Source organism: Arachis hypogaea, chromosome 8 (assembly GCF_003086295.3).
Source record: "Arachis hypogaea cultivar Tifrunner chromosome 8, arahy.Tifrunner.gnm2.J5K5, whole genome shotgun sequence".
In the NCBI taxonomy this organism is placed as follows: domain Eukaryota; kingdom Viridiplantae; phylum Streptophyta; class Magnoliopsida; order Fabales; family Fabaceae; genus Arachis; species Arachis hypogaea.
Genome location: NC_092043.1, coordinates 48,222,947 through 48,238,090, shown reverse-complemented (window position 1 = coordinate 48,238,090; position 15,144 = coordinate 48,222,947).

Here is a 15,144-nt window from a genome sequence, read left to right as displayed (position 1 = left end):
TGTAAAAAGAGTTCGACCCAACCTCATTCCATTACAAGTATTACTATGCGTAAGCTATTACAAATTTTTATAGCATCCCTAATATTTTTTAAATCATTTTTTAAAATTATTTTGCATGGAATAAAATCTTTTTTATGGTATAAGTTAAATAAATTTATTAAAAAATTTATTAAAAATTATATTTACTCAAATTTCAAATATAATAATACTCTTTTACATAATTAATAATTTAAAAATTAAAAAAATTATTTCATTTCATGCGAAGTAATTAAAAAAATATTAAATTTAAATGTAAATATTCATGTATGTATTCAAATTTTAAATAAAATATTCTACATAATCAATAATAATTTAAAAATTTAAAAGAATTATTTTATTCCATACAAAATCGTTTAAAAAGAAAAAAATGAGCTAACAAACTATTTATGAGACTTTTTCAAAATATTCATGAGCTATCAAGAATGGGCTGAAGAGTATTGTATAGAATTCGAATTGATAGGTTATCAATATTTTGAAAAAGTCTCGTCATTAAATATTTTGTTAGTTTTTTTAATGCATGAAATAAAATATATTTTGTTTTATTTCTAAATTATTAATTTTTTTAATAAATTTATTTAAATTATATCACAAAAAATATTTTATTCTATACAAAACAATTTTAAAAAATTGATTAAAAAATGTTAGAAGTACTATCAAAATTTGTAATGTCCTAGTGACTTAAGTAAATATGTGCATGTACCTAAATTTTAAATAAAATACTCTGCATAGTTTATAATAATTTAAAAGTTAAAAAATATATTTTTACTTACCTAAGTCACGGGACATTACAAATTTTTACAGTATTCATAACATCTTTTAAGCAATTTATTTTAAATGGCTTCGCATGAAATGAAATAATTTTTTTAATTTTTAAATTATTAATTATGTAAAAGAGTATTATTATATTTGAAATTTGAGTAAATATAGTTTTTAATAAATTTTTTTAATAAATTTATTTAAATTATACCACAAAAAAGATTTTTTTTCATGTAAAATAATTTTAAAAAATGACTTAAAAAATATTAGAGATGCTATAAAAGTAATAGCTGATGCATAGTAATACTTGTAATTCGAATGAAGTTGATTGTAATTCGAATAAAGTTGATTCGAATTCTTTTTATATACAAAATATGAGTAATTCGAAACACCTATTTCGAATTACTATGGACACCAAAATATTAGTAGTTCGAAGCTACCCAATTCGAATTAATATCTTAGTATGCGTGTGTAAGTGTGTGTCTGTGTAATTCGAATCGGTGTGATTCGAATAAATCTAAATGTTTAATTCGAATTCCCCTAATTCGAACTATATGAAAATGTGTTTATAGTTGATTCATGTATCAATTTTCGATTTGACTGATTTGTGAAATTTTGGTATAACTTTGCTTTATATGTACGTTTTACCCTAAAATTAACTTTGTCGTTTAATATTTATCTTATTCAAAAATTTACCTTTTTCTTTTTTTACATTACAATCATGATTCACGTCGTTGGTGTTTGCATCGTAAATTTGAAAACCGAATCAAATTGATTCGATTCAATCAGATTGATTATTAAATCGGTTTGATTTAAAATATAAAACTAGTTATAAATTAACCTATAAAAATTAGAAGATTTGATAAATTAATCAAAATAGTTTGATTTCTTATAATAATTGACCGATTTTAAATAATAAAATATTTTTTTAAAAGATATATTTTATACATAAATATATTATTTAATATATTTAATTTAATTTTATTGATTAAATATTTAACTTTATTGATTCGTTTTGATGTTCAAAACCTCAGAATGTGTTTATGTCCCCATCTCTCTCCAAGAGTTGTATTTGTATTTGTATTTTTTTTAATTTTTTTTTATTTATTGACCTTAGAAGGTTGGCTTCTTCATTGGATATTACCCTCCCACTCTAAAAAGGGACACCACAAAATGAAAACACAACCACACGTAATTGTCCACACCCCACTTACCCACCACCATTATATCATATCATCAACATTGGTCCATCCCTATATTTGATTCCGTAATTCGTACAAACTACATACAAATTAATATATTATTTTATTCGTATATAATTTCTTAATATTACTTTATCAACCAAAATGTAAATCATGTGTTTTGAAAAAATTGTTCCATACACATTGGGCATGCATATAGGTCAAATAATAATGATGGGCATTGGTGCAATCTAGTTAATAAGCTCTCTAAGTAATTAATTAGGGTTTGAGTGTGATCTTGTGCATGAAAGGATCCTAATAAACCACCAAAAAGATAAGATGACGGATTAGTTCAACTTAATCATATTGATGAGTTTATTGAGTTCTAGAATTCAAAAGAAAAAATTTTATATCCTCCAAAGTAATCTTATTATTAATTATTACTCTACTCGAATATCATTATTTTTAAGAAAATATAGAATTTAATTTTAATGTACTATATAAAATATTTTATACGGATATAAAATTATATTATTTTTATGATCATTCAGGTATTTACACCGTCAATAAAAATAGTTATTTTTAAATTATTTTATACTAACAATGTATTAAAATTAAATTAAAAAAAAAATCCTAAACCATAGAAGGTAAAATAAAAAACTAACATACAGTCAGTTTGAATTGATTTTTGAAAAAATACTTAATTTTTTCATCTTTTTAAAAAAAAATTTTGACAGACAAAAATTAATTTATATTTGGATGAACTTTTTAAAAAGAATTTTCAAGTATTAAAACGTCTTTTACTTTTACTTTTTTAAAAGCAATGTATTATTAGTTTTTAGAAAAAACAAATAATTTATTTTTTTAAATAATTTAAAAAAAAACATATCTAAATAAATTTTAAATTGAATAAAAGTACTTTATTTTAATATTTTTTAAGAAAACTATTTTTTTAAATAACTCAAAAAAGTCCATCCAAACTAACACTAATTTAACTAATTCAAATTACTTTTGGATTTGAGTTTTAAAATTCAAAAAGAAAATCTTTTATCCTCCGCCAAATAATCTTATTACTCTACACGAATACAGGAAGATTTTCAATTAGGGAAAAGCTCTGCATACAAGCCATTAGGGCTTGTATGCTTTACAAATTCATTAAACAATAAAATCAAATTACGCGTTGCTCCACGTACGACGCGCTACGTCCCTTCTTCTTCTCCTTCTTTTTCGATCGTTCTTTTCTCCTCCTTTCTCATTGGTTTGTTCTTCGTCGTTGACGTTAGTTCCTCCACATACTGTTACGGCACGTTTTCATTGCACCTTCTTCTTCTTCTTGCTGCACGTTCTTCTTTCTCTTCCTCTTCTTCTTCTTCTTTTCTTTTGTTTCTTGCCTTCTCTTTCTCCTTCTTCATTTACGTGCTTTTCTCTCTGTTTTCTTTTTTCGTTATTCTCGATTTCTATTGTTTTTTGACATCAAGCTCTGAAATCGTTTTTGAAAAAGAAGAAGTAGCAGAAGATGAGGAGGAGAAAGAGAAAGAGTTCTGAATTATGCATGATTTTGGGTGTATTTCTTTAAATCCTTTGGGTGTATTTTCTGTAATCTTTTGGGTGTATTTCTATAATCGTTTGGGTGAATTTCTGTAACCGTTTGGGTGTATTTTATGTAATCGGTTGGGTGTATTTCTGTAATGCTTGCCATTTTTTCTGAAATGAAAAATACACCCATAGATATCAGTAAGATACACCCATAGATATGAGTCAGATACACCCATAGATATCAGTCAGATATCACTACGGCACGTTTTCATTGCACCTTCTTCTTCTTCTTGCTGCACGTTCTTCTTCCTCTTCCTCTTCTTCTTCTTCTTTTCTTTTGTTTCTTGCCTTCTCTTTCTCCTTCTTCATTTACGTGCTTTTCTCTCTGTTTTCTTTCTTCGTTATTCTCAATTTCTATTGTTTTTTGACATCAAGCTCTGAAATCGTTTTTGAAAAAGAAGAAGTAGCAGAAGGTGAGGAGGAGAAAGAGAAAGAGTTCTGAATTATGCATAATTTTGGGTGTATTTCTTTAAATCCTTTGGGTGTATTTTCTGTAATCTTTTGGGTGTATTTCTATAATCGTTTGGGTGAATTTCTGTAACCGTTTGGGTGTATTTCTGTAATCTCTTGGGTGTATTTTATGTAATCGGTTGGGTGTATTTCTGTAATGCTTGCCATTTTTTCCGAAATGAAAAATACACCCATAGATATCAGTAAGATACACCCATAGATATGAGTCAGATACACCCATAGATATCAGTCAGATATCACTCAAATACACCCAAAAGGTTACAGAAAATACACCCAAAGGATTTAAGAAAATACACCCAAAATTCGTTGAAGTACATCTTATGCATAATTCAGAACTCTTTCTCTTTCTCCTCCTCATCTTCTGCTGCTTCTTCTTCTTCAAAGACGATTTTACCATGAAAAATTGAAAAAAAAAACTGAGAAAACAGAGAGAAAAGACGTAAATGAAGAAGAAGAAGAAGAAGAAGAAGAAGAAGAGAAAAACGAGGAAGAAGAACGTGCAGAAACGAAAGAAAAGGAGAAGAAGAAGAGGAAGAGGAAGAAGAACGTGCAGCAAGAAGAATAAGAAAAATTTCAGAAACCATGAAAATCGAAAAAAAAACGAAGAAGAAGAAGAAGAGGAAGAGGAAGAGGAAGAGGAAGAAGAAGAAGAAGAAGACGAAGACGAAGAAGAAGAAGAAGAGAAGAAGAAGAAGAAGAAGACGAAGAGAAACCATTTGAGTGGGCGCGTGTAGTTACGCTCCATTCAAAATGAATTAATGCGCGTGTTAATGAAGTTTGGGCTGATAACTTGTAAAACTTGTACGACCTTTTTACTTGTATGTGTAGCAGGCCCTTTCAATTAAAGCTAAGAAACATATATTTAATTTTGAACCAAAAATAAAATATCTATTTTAATACACGAATTTTTTATTTAAATGTTCACTACTATACAAAAAACTAATGGTCAAATAAATTTGAAAATAGTAAGCTTTTTTCCCCCGTTTACAAGACTTAAAATTATATATCTTTCTTTTTCAACGGCCAACTATTGAATCAACCAAATAATATATTTTAAATTTAAATATGAAATATAAAAGAATTTGTATCTATATCTTATATTCACCAATATATGTGTCCCTAGCTAGCTACTATTGAATCCAAATTATGCTATATATATTAAGGTCCTCTCCTATGCTTTCTCAACTCTCACTTCATTCACCAAAACACCACACACCCATTAATCATGCAAGAGGATCACAATAAGAAGATGAAAGTGAAGAAGGGTTGGCTTGCGGTTCAAGTTGGATTAGAAGATGAAAGTAGTGAAGAAGGTTCAACACCTCAAAGATTTGTCATACCTATTTCATACCTTTACCATCCACTATTTAAGAGACTTCTAGACAAAGCTTATGAGGTTTATGGCTATCATACCGATGGTCCACTCAAGCTACCGTGTTCCGTCGACGACTTCCTTCATCTACGGTGGCGAATCGAGAAAGAATCTAATCATCATGGTGCTGGCAGTCACCATAACCATCATAGCCACCATAATCATCGCCTTCCTCATGCTTTGTATAATTTTCACTCTTGTTAATTCTAAACATGCTCTAATTTTACATGGGTCTAGCTTTTTTTTTTGTTACTTTCTTTTAGGTGCTTAATTATTACCATATATTAGGGATATAATATATGGTACTTACTAGGAAATTGAGGCCACTCTGTATTTTATTGTGCAGAGGGATACCTGATGAGAAATTAATAATACTATATATGCCAGAAACTTTGTGTCTTCTTCTTAATTGGAAGTGTTCCATTCTACATACATCTGATTTAATTTGTTCCCAGTTAACTTTAGTTTATCCAATCATATAGAAGAAAATACATTTTTTTTTCATATATGTAATAAAAAATAGCTGTAATTTCAGGAGAAAAAAAAAAGAAATTAAGGTATTTTTTGCTGTCATTTATATTTTAAAAAAATTTTCAAATGTTTTTGGAATGATGATTTTTCAATAATTTTAATAATTAATTTTTATTTGAGGTTAAGGTTTAAATTTGGGAAAAGTATAAATGGCATCAAAATATAAGGACGGAAAGAAAATATTAAATTAAGTGCTGGAAGTTTGAGTTGAACATCGTTCGATTTTGTCATGGTGATTATTGAGTCCGTGATAACTGAGAGAGCTCATCTCAAATTGGTCACGGACAAATAAAAACATCCAAAAACTTCTTAAAATTTGGCTACAAAAATGCAAGATGTTGCGAGTAATTACCACAATTATTATAAAGATTTACTACTATTTCTTATTCGTGGTATCTTTTTATTAGATATTTCTAGTAGTATATATATTTTTTATAATTAAAATCAACCGTTAAAACTATTAAAGTACTTATGTTCCAGAAATATTTAAAATTCTACTTATATTTATTTCATATATGAAACTTCTTAAGAGATTTATTCAGTTCAGCTTAAAGAAATCAAATTAGACTTTAGTGGCAGAGAATATTGTTAAGCAATGATTATTTGTGTGTTTAATCTTTCAATCATTCTCCGTATCTTCAGCATAAGCTAATCATTATATGGCTTGAAAGTTTGAGAGATAATTAGAAGCGACATGGTTCATTATTCATGTTCTAGTGTACATCAAATTCAAGCTACTGTGTCCTTTTTCTGTTCACTTTTGAAAAATGTCCATAAACAATGCTCATATTAAAATTTACCTTTTAAAGATATGGTATGGTTTACTTAATTATATTTATTATATCACAGAGTTAAAGTATCTAGGTAAAAAGAACCGTATGAAAAGTACAATTATATTAGAAATATGAATGGCAGTTTATGATGCAACTTGAATTCTATCATTTCTTTTTGGCCCAATCTATCATATCTTATTAATTATCGTAGCATATTGCAGTTTTAAATGCAAGTTATTAATTTTTTTTCCTTAAAAGGTTAGAGTTTAGATAAAAGAAAAGTACGCTGTGAAATGCAGAAAAGACACCTCCATCCCATGAATTATTATTAAGTAACATAATAATCCATTTACAAACATTAAGATAGATGGAGTTTGTTTGGACATTATTTTTAAAAAATTTTTTTACAAAAGTAAAAATAATTTTATATTTAAATATTTTATATAATTTTTTTTATTGATTTTTTTAAATAAACTAAGATAAAAATAAATTTTTATTCATTTATTATGTAAAAAATATTTTTTTAAAGAAAAAAGATCTTTTAAAAAAGATATAAATAATAACTTTTCAAAAAAAATATTTTTTATTTTTCTAATAATTTTATTTTTACTATTAAAAATTTATCAAATATACTAATAAATAAAAAAATCTTATTTTTCATTAAAAAAATATAATTTTTTTATCAATTTAATGGTTTTCAAATAAGCACATAAAACCTCAAATATTGAAAATGCAAGTTATAAGTTACTAGTGCTTTAATAGATATTAATATACCTAGGAAAAATATAGGATACCAACATATTATCTGCCAACTTATTACCAACTATAATTAATTATTATATTTTAAACACATATATAAAGAGACACATCCAAAAAATATATCTATAAAGACACTTCTATTAAACACAGCTATAAAAAAGATATTTTTATTAGACACATCCACAAAGACACTTCCATTAAACACAGTTATAAATAAGAGTTGGCAGAAATGCTGTTGCTAATATAGCGGGATTGATATACCTATTAATCTACCTTTTTATAAATTAAATATGAATAATAAAAATAAGAGAAAGTATGAGGAGACAATAGAAGTATTATACAATACATACAATGGGGTTAATTTAAAATTTAAAATATTTGATAGGTAATTAATTAATTTTAAATTATAGGTAACTAATTAATTTTGAATAGTTTTTAATTTGAAATTTAAATCAAATATTAGGATTACCGTCAGTTTTGGAAATAAATAAACTACCTCCCTCTCTCACTCCTCTCTCAATACGGTTTGTCAGCGTTCTATGCCTTTTCTATGGAGTCTCGTCGGTACACTAACGCCACGGTCATCAGCCACCACTGGAAATTGCACCGACATTGTTCCGACTGACGCCGTTGCCGCACAGACCACCGCCAAGGGAGGACGCACATATTGTGTGGGTCGAACTAACGGCACCGCAACAATCCGGACGTCCAGCGCCTCCGTCACAGCCGGTGTGTGTCTTCTTCCCGACACCGTCCTCACCTTTTCCGATGCGCCTTCGCTTTCTTCCATTCCTTCAAATCTCTTCTCACCGATGATACCACCATGCTCTTCTTCTTCGGATCCAAGCATGATTAGCTTCTTTCATGATTTGAGCCCTATGCTTCACAATAGTGCCGCTTTTGTCATGACTAGTCCTTCAAAATTATGTTTCACCACAATAATAGTTTCTTCTGTTTATTCATCTTATTCTTCTATTTTAATGGTCAATTTAGGATGTTCATTTTAATAGGTATGCGGATGGTTATTTTATTTTTATGTAGATGATTATTTTGATTGGATTGAGTTTAGTTATATATAATTAAAATATGTTAGATGTTCAATTCATTAGGTATGGGAATGATTATTTTTATTCTTAAGTGGATGGTTACTTTTATTAAGGGTGAGTGGCGTGTGGCAAGTCAAGTAGCGACCGTGAAATGAAATGATTATTGATGAAGGTGGGGTGGTCGCCGATTGAAAAAGAAGAGAGTATCAGAGGATTTATTTTTTCGAAATAACTAACGGAATTTTTTTTAAAATTTAAAATTTGAAATTAGAGAATTTGAAATTTGATGTAAAATAATTAAATAAGAGTTTTTAAATTTATTATTTTGTGGGTAATTTTTATTTTAAACTCATATTAGACTAAATAAGTAACTCATTGTATATATTATACAAATATCCTATTGACTCCTAGCGAGATTCTAAAAATAAATTTGAAATTAATTAAGACGCTAAGTATTTTACACTAAAGACAAAAGGTTAGTCTTTTCCACTCCCAATGCCCTAAGCTCAAACCCTTAATTTACCAAGTATTAACTAAATTTAAATTTTAATTACGTTAATATAATTTTTCAGTGAATCTATTGTTTGGATTTTACCCATTTTGGGCTCTTTGTAACCCTAACAAGCTTATTATATTTCAATCACGTGAGATTAAATAATGACCTGTCTACTTATTTATCTATCTGTCAAACACACAAAAACTTTACCCCAACACCACTAAATTTGAAGATCACTTATTTATATTATTACCAATTGACCATATGTCTTAGCAACTCATACAAAATTAATTATTAGAAATCTTGTAAAAGTAAGAAATGATTAAACTAATGCTGAATTCTTTGTATAGTATATATTCACGTATTTAGGTAGGTATGGTGTGACAACGGATATGTATATAGTGGAAGTGTTTGTTGTTTGTTGAGGTATCATACAAATAAGTGAGAGCCAGCGCATGCACTTATATTGATAATTGCACTCGCTAAAAACTTGGTATTTGTTTGTTAATAATGTTTCTACATAACACAACAAGCTAATGTTGTTTAGGCTGTACTTGTACGGAATACAAAAATAGAAACATAAAAATATAAAGTTATATTTGGTAAATAAAATATAGATAAAAATATTGTGTTTAAAAATATTAAATTAATATATTTTATATTTATTTTAATAGAATAACACAAAAATATTAATAAAAGATACAATTTATTTTTTTATTTTTTATTATTCATATCAATTTTTTAAAAATATAATAATTATTATTATTTTTTTCAATTTTTTTAAATAAATAAAAAATAAATTAGACTTTTATAATTTATTTTACTTTTTTATCAAACAAAATATAAAACATTAATTTTTATGTCTTTATTTTTTGTGTCTTATTCTCAGTGTCTTATCTTATCATATCATATTTTCAGAACTAAACACAACTTTATAATAAATATACATGATCCGGTTACTGAACCAATCGATTCAATCACTTGAATTAAAAATTGACTTAGAAATTAGTTTGATTCAAGATAAAATTGTTAATAAATCGGTTAAAAATTGAAGAGTTATTTTAAAATAATTTATTTTAAAAAATATATTTTATATAAATATATTATTTTATTATATTTATTTTAACTTCAAATAAATCTCAATTGAAGTTCAAAATTTTTAAATTTATGGATTTAATGATGGATTTGATTTTCATAGTCTTTGTAGTATCTTCTTTAAGGAACATTCCAACTCCTAACCGCAGCAAAACGAATCCCTCTGTTTATGCGAATTGTGATGATATGATCTTCTTCCACTTTCAATCAACACTCTTTCTACCTGTTTCTAGCTGTACGACACTACTATACTTTGATGATGAGGAGATTCTCCATTATTTCGTTACTGTTTAGGATATACTTTCACTTTTTTTTTCGTACATATATATAGTATTCATAATATTTTGTTGTCTGATAAATTGATAATATTATTATTTGGGACAAATACACTAATCTCTCTTGAATATTAGTAAAATTCATTGTGACAATGAAAGGAAAAGACTTTCTTCTCGGCTATTCCATCTATGGGTCATAGACTTTCTGGAGTCTCTTAAAGAGGGGATCGAAGCAAGGTCCAATCCCATTTATATATATATTATTATAATACGATCATCTCACAGATGAAGAAGTGAGCAAGCCTTTCTCCAATGGATTCTAACAGCGCAGACTAGGCATCTTTATCTGATTTCTATTTCTATATTCTATATTAGTACACTCAAAACAAGTCCATCTTCGAGCATCATTGACGAACTCCTTATCAATTTCGATTCACTATAATATTAATATAATATGAACAACAATTCAACCAATTCAATTGACTAAAGAATAAAAAAAAAGTCTGAAAAAAAGAATATATTCGCAAAAAAAAAATTTTCTACATAAACACTCTTTTTTTACATTTACAGAGAATTAAATTGAAATAACTGAGGAAAAAAAAGAATTCTTTTTTTTGGTATTTGTTTAAATTACACTCACTTCACATCATATGCATCTAATTTTTGTCAAAATGTTATTTCTCCTCAAATTTTAAACTTATAAAAGAGTATAATATAAATAATTATATTTTTAATATTTTTTTAAATATTTTTTTAATTTATTTAAATTTTTACATAAACCTTTTTTTTATCTTATGCTATTTTTGTTTTCTCTTTTAATATCATAATAATACTTTTCTTTCTCACATAAACAAGTAACTACTAAGATGTCTTTAAACAAAAATGGCATTGTAAACCGTTACATTAAAATAGCCAACTAAACAAAAATATTATATATGTAAACAGACAATTATCTATTAAATTAATTATTGTGTATTTGAGTTATATATACATGTGGTATTTTATATTTTAATTTATATTTTGTATTCTAACATAAGTGTGTTTAAATCTTAGCTCAAATCCAAAGTATATTTTTTTGCTTCAGATATATTATTTTTTAGTCATATTTTAAGAACATATAATAAAAATAAAATTAAACATGTACGTGATCATATTTTAGTGTGTTTAAATGTATCTAAATTTTTTTTATTAAAATACAATTAAACATAAAAAAACATAAGTATTAAATGAATATCAAACGACCGATAAAAAATGTGTTTAATATGCAATTAGATAACAAAATGTCTTTATTGTATAACCCTAAGGCAATCAGTAAAAAGTTTAAATTTTTTTTTTTGACCATTTGTTTAAAAAACAAAACATCTATCTATAATTTAAAATCTTTTAATTGATTTCTAATAATTTAAGTAATTAATTCAAACAAACTCTATACATAGTGATATACTGATTTGTCAAAACTGTTTAAACCAATTATTTAAATAACTAAAAATTGGTGAAAAATTTTTCATTTGTGAAAAAACGCTTTGATTTTTGACTAAATAGCAAGGTTGTAAGAACCGGATCGGTCAATGAACCGATAAAACAACTGGTTCATTAGTTCAATGGTCCGATCGAAGTTTAACTGGAGTTCAACCGGTTTAATTAAATATTATTAAAAATTAATATATGTAATGCTTGATCACTATCTAGTTGTTCTATCTTCAAAAATAAAAATTTCTAATTAGTAACAACTACAATTTACAAACACAAATTTACACAAATTAAATGCAGTTACAGGACTAAATATTGATTGTTGAACAGATTTACAGAATTTCTAATCACATCAAAAAGTAAAGAATACATGCAGCACCAAAAGTTTAAAACAAAAAATTATCAATTACATTCGACATCAAAAGTTTAAAAAACAAATGCAGAAGTCAGAATCCAAATAATTAGACAATTAAATCAACAATTAACAATCAACAAAATTAATAAGTACCATAAAAAATTAAGAAAATTATTTTAAAAGAATTAATTCAAATTGAAAAGAAAAGTGAACCTGAACAAAATCACTAAATGAAGTCAATCAAAATACAATGGTTCTCAACAAGCAACTAAAGAGGGCTAATTCCATAATTTCTTGCCTTGAAGATGCCCACAGAATTATGTTGTAGTTGATGATTATTTTGTGGCTGTTCCATTTAAATTCAAAATGACAGCAATCTAGAATCCAAAAAAATATATCAATCCATATAACTCATACGACATTCATTCAACATAATTAACAGAGCATAATTGAATTTAAATTTTAAACCCCAAAATTCAACAGAACAATATTCAACAGAGCAGAAATAAACAAAACTCAATATAGCCAAATCCAACATAGCAGAATTGAATTTATATACCGAAATTCAAAATAAACAAAATTGAAAAACAAAACAATAATAATTAACAAAATAAAAAAATTAATTGAAAAACAGAACAAGAACCCATGAACAAGAACTCAGAAGAAGGAAAAGATTTGAAAAACAGAACAAGAACCATGAACTCAAATCTGTCAAATTCATACAGTTTTATCACCAAATAAACGAAATTAATTGAAAGAAGGAAAAGATTGAAGTACTGACTACTGAGTACTCACCGCGGGACCGCGACCTTCGACCTGGACGCGACGGTGATGCTTTGCTCCGGCGTTTATTGGAGGTGACGGTGGTGTTTGTACTTTGGAGGAAGAAGGTTGAAGAGAGACTGAGAAAGTAAGGGTTGGAAGGCAGAATATTACCGGCGGCGAGTAAGGGCGACGATGGAGGAAGCGAGCTCGGCGACGACGATGGAGGAGAGGAGCTCGGCGACGACGAAGAGGGGCTGTGGGACGGCGAAGAGGGGCTGTGGGATGCGGTGGCGGTGGTGGTGGCTATGCGACGGTGAAGAGGAGTTGCTCCATCGTGGGTGGCTATGCGACAGTGGGTCTGCCCGTGGTGGCTATGGTGTCTCTTGTGAGAGTGTGAGAGTTGAGACTGAGATTAGGATTAGGGTTCGTGCGTTTAGCACTTTAGCTTCTCTTTTGTTTTTTTTTTACCTTCAAAACGACGCTGTTTTGAAGTTTAATATCCAAACCAAAAACTGCTAAAAAATCGAACGATTCTATCGGTTCACTGGTTAATCGTCGGTTCGACCGATTTTCTCACCGGTTTTTTATTAGACGGTTTCTGACTTTATTCGGATTTTTTTTTTGTTGAACCAACCAATCTGATTCGATTTTCAGAACCATACTAAATAGTCAAGGGTCGAAAAAATGTATTTACTCTTTCTATAAGATCAAATTGTTTTTTTTTTTGGTCTAAAGATCAAATTGGTTCTTAATTAAATAAACAGAGACATTAGTGCGAGTTATGGGTAGAATTAGATTTTACAAAATTGTTAGGGCTAATGTATGGTCCTCTAAGATACGTTATAGGATTCACTGATTAGTACTCACAAAGTTAGTTTTATCTTCTGTGATAGATGCTAGATGGTGGTGAACTAGTGATTTATTCTTATTATTTATTTGATCAACAGGTAAATTAATTTTTTAGTAATGACTCAAAAGTCAAACCTACTACTAGCTATAAAAAACAGAGACTCAAACCTACTTTTTTCTTTCCCTATTTTTAGTCTAATTTTTGGGTCATGGTCTTTTTTTTTTGTCTGAATGACTCAAACCTAAGTTTGGTAGTCTAGTGGTAGAGTCTTTGCAGCCCATAATATTAGTGGATTAGGCCCAAAGTATATGATACTAATCATATGTTAAAATTTTATTGATGTTAATATATAAACTCACCTTTTTCAATGTTTTTAATGTCATTTTTAATTATATAAATCATTTTAGATAATTCTTGTATTAATAATTAATAATAATATTATTTTTTTAAACTCGTTTAAAAAAATAAGTAAAAAATAAGGTTAACATGCCAGTACATTTTGTATTTAAATGTGTTTGATTTTTTTTTTATTATGACATAATTAGATAAAAAGAGATATGCATTGAACATGTGTCGAGTATATTATATTCAGACTATACCTACATATATAAATACAATAATTTAACAAAATATTTATGTATTTCATAGATTAAATTATTTATTTATTATATTCCTACTTAAATTAATTCACAATCTCATCTAATCAACAAATACTCTTTAGTCTTTTAAGTACATTGATTGAACTATCAATTATCAACTTTTTGATAATTTAAGTATCCCAATTTACAAAATCTCATCATGATATTAACAATTATTTAAGTGGTCAAAATATTTTTACCTAATAACGAAGGAGATTTGTTTTGGGTTCACTATACTCAATACTTATTTGGGTACCATTAATATAAGTTGATAAAAAAATTAATTTTTTAATAAAAAATATATATTTTTTATTTTTTAGTATGTTTAGTAAAATTTTAATAATAAAAATTAAAACACTAAAAAATAAAAAAGATCTTTTTTAAAAAATTATAATTTATATATTTTTTTAAAAATATTTTTACATAATAAATAAATAAATAATATTTTTATATTATTACACTCAAATATAATTAATAAATAATTTTTTTTTTACATAAAATATCCAAACATAAATTTTTTTATATTTTTTTATAAAATCCTTTAAAAAAATAATTCAAAAAGAATATTTTCTTAAGTTAACAACTCACCATATCAAATCCTCAAGAAGGTCATATGATTGTGGTCAGGGTCCAACCCAGCCAAGGTGATACAGGCTTTTTTTTTATTTTAAACACA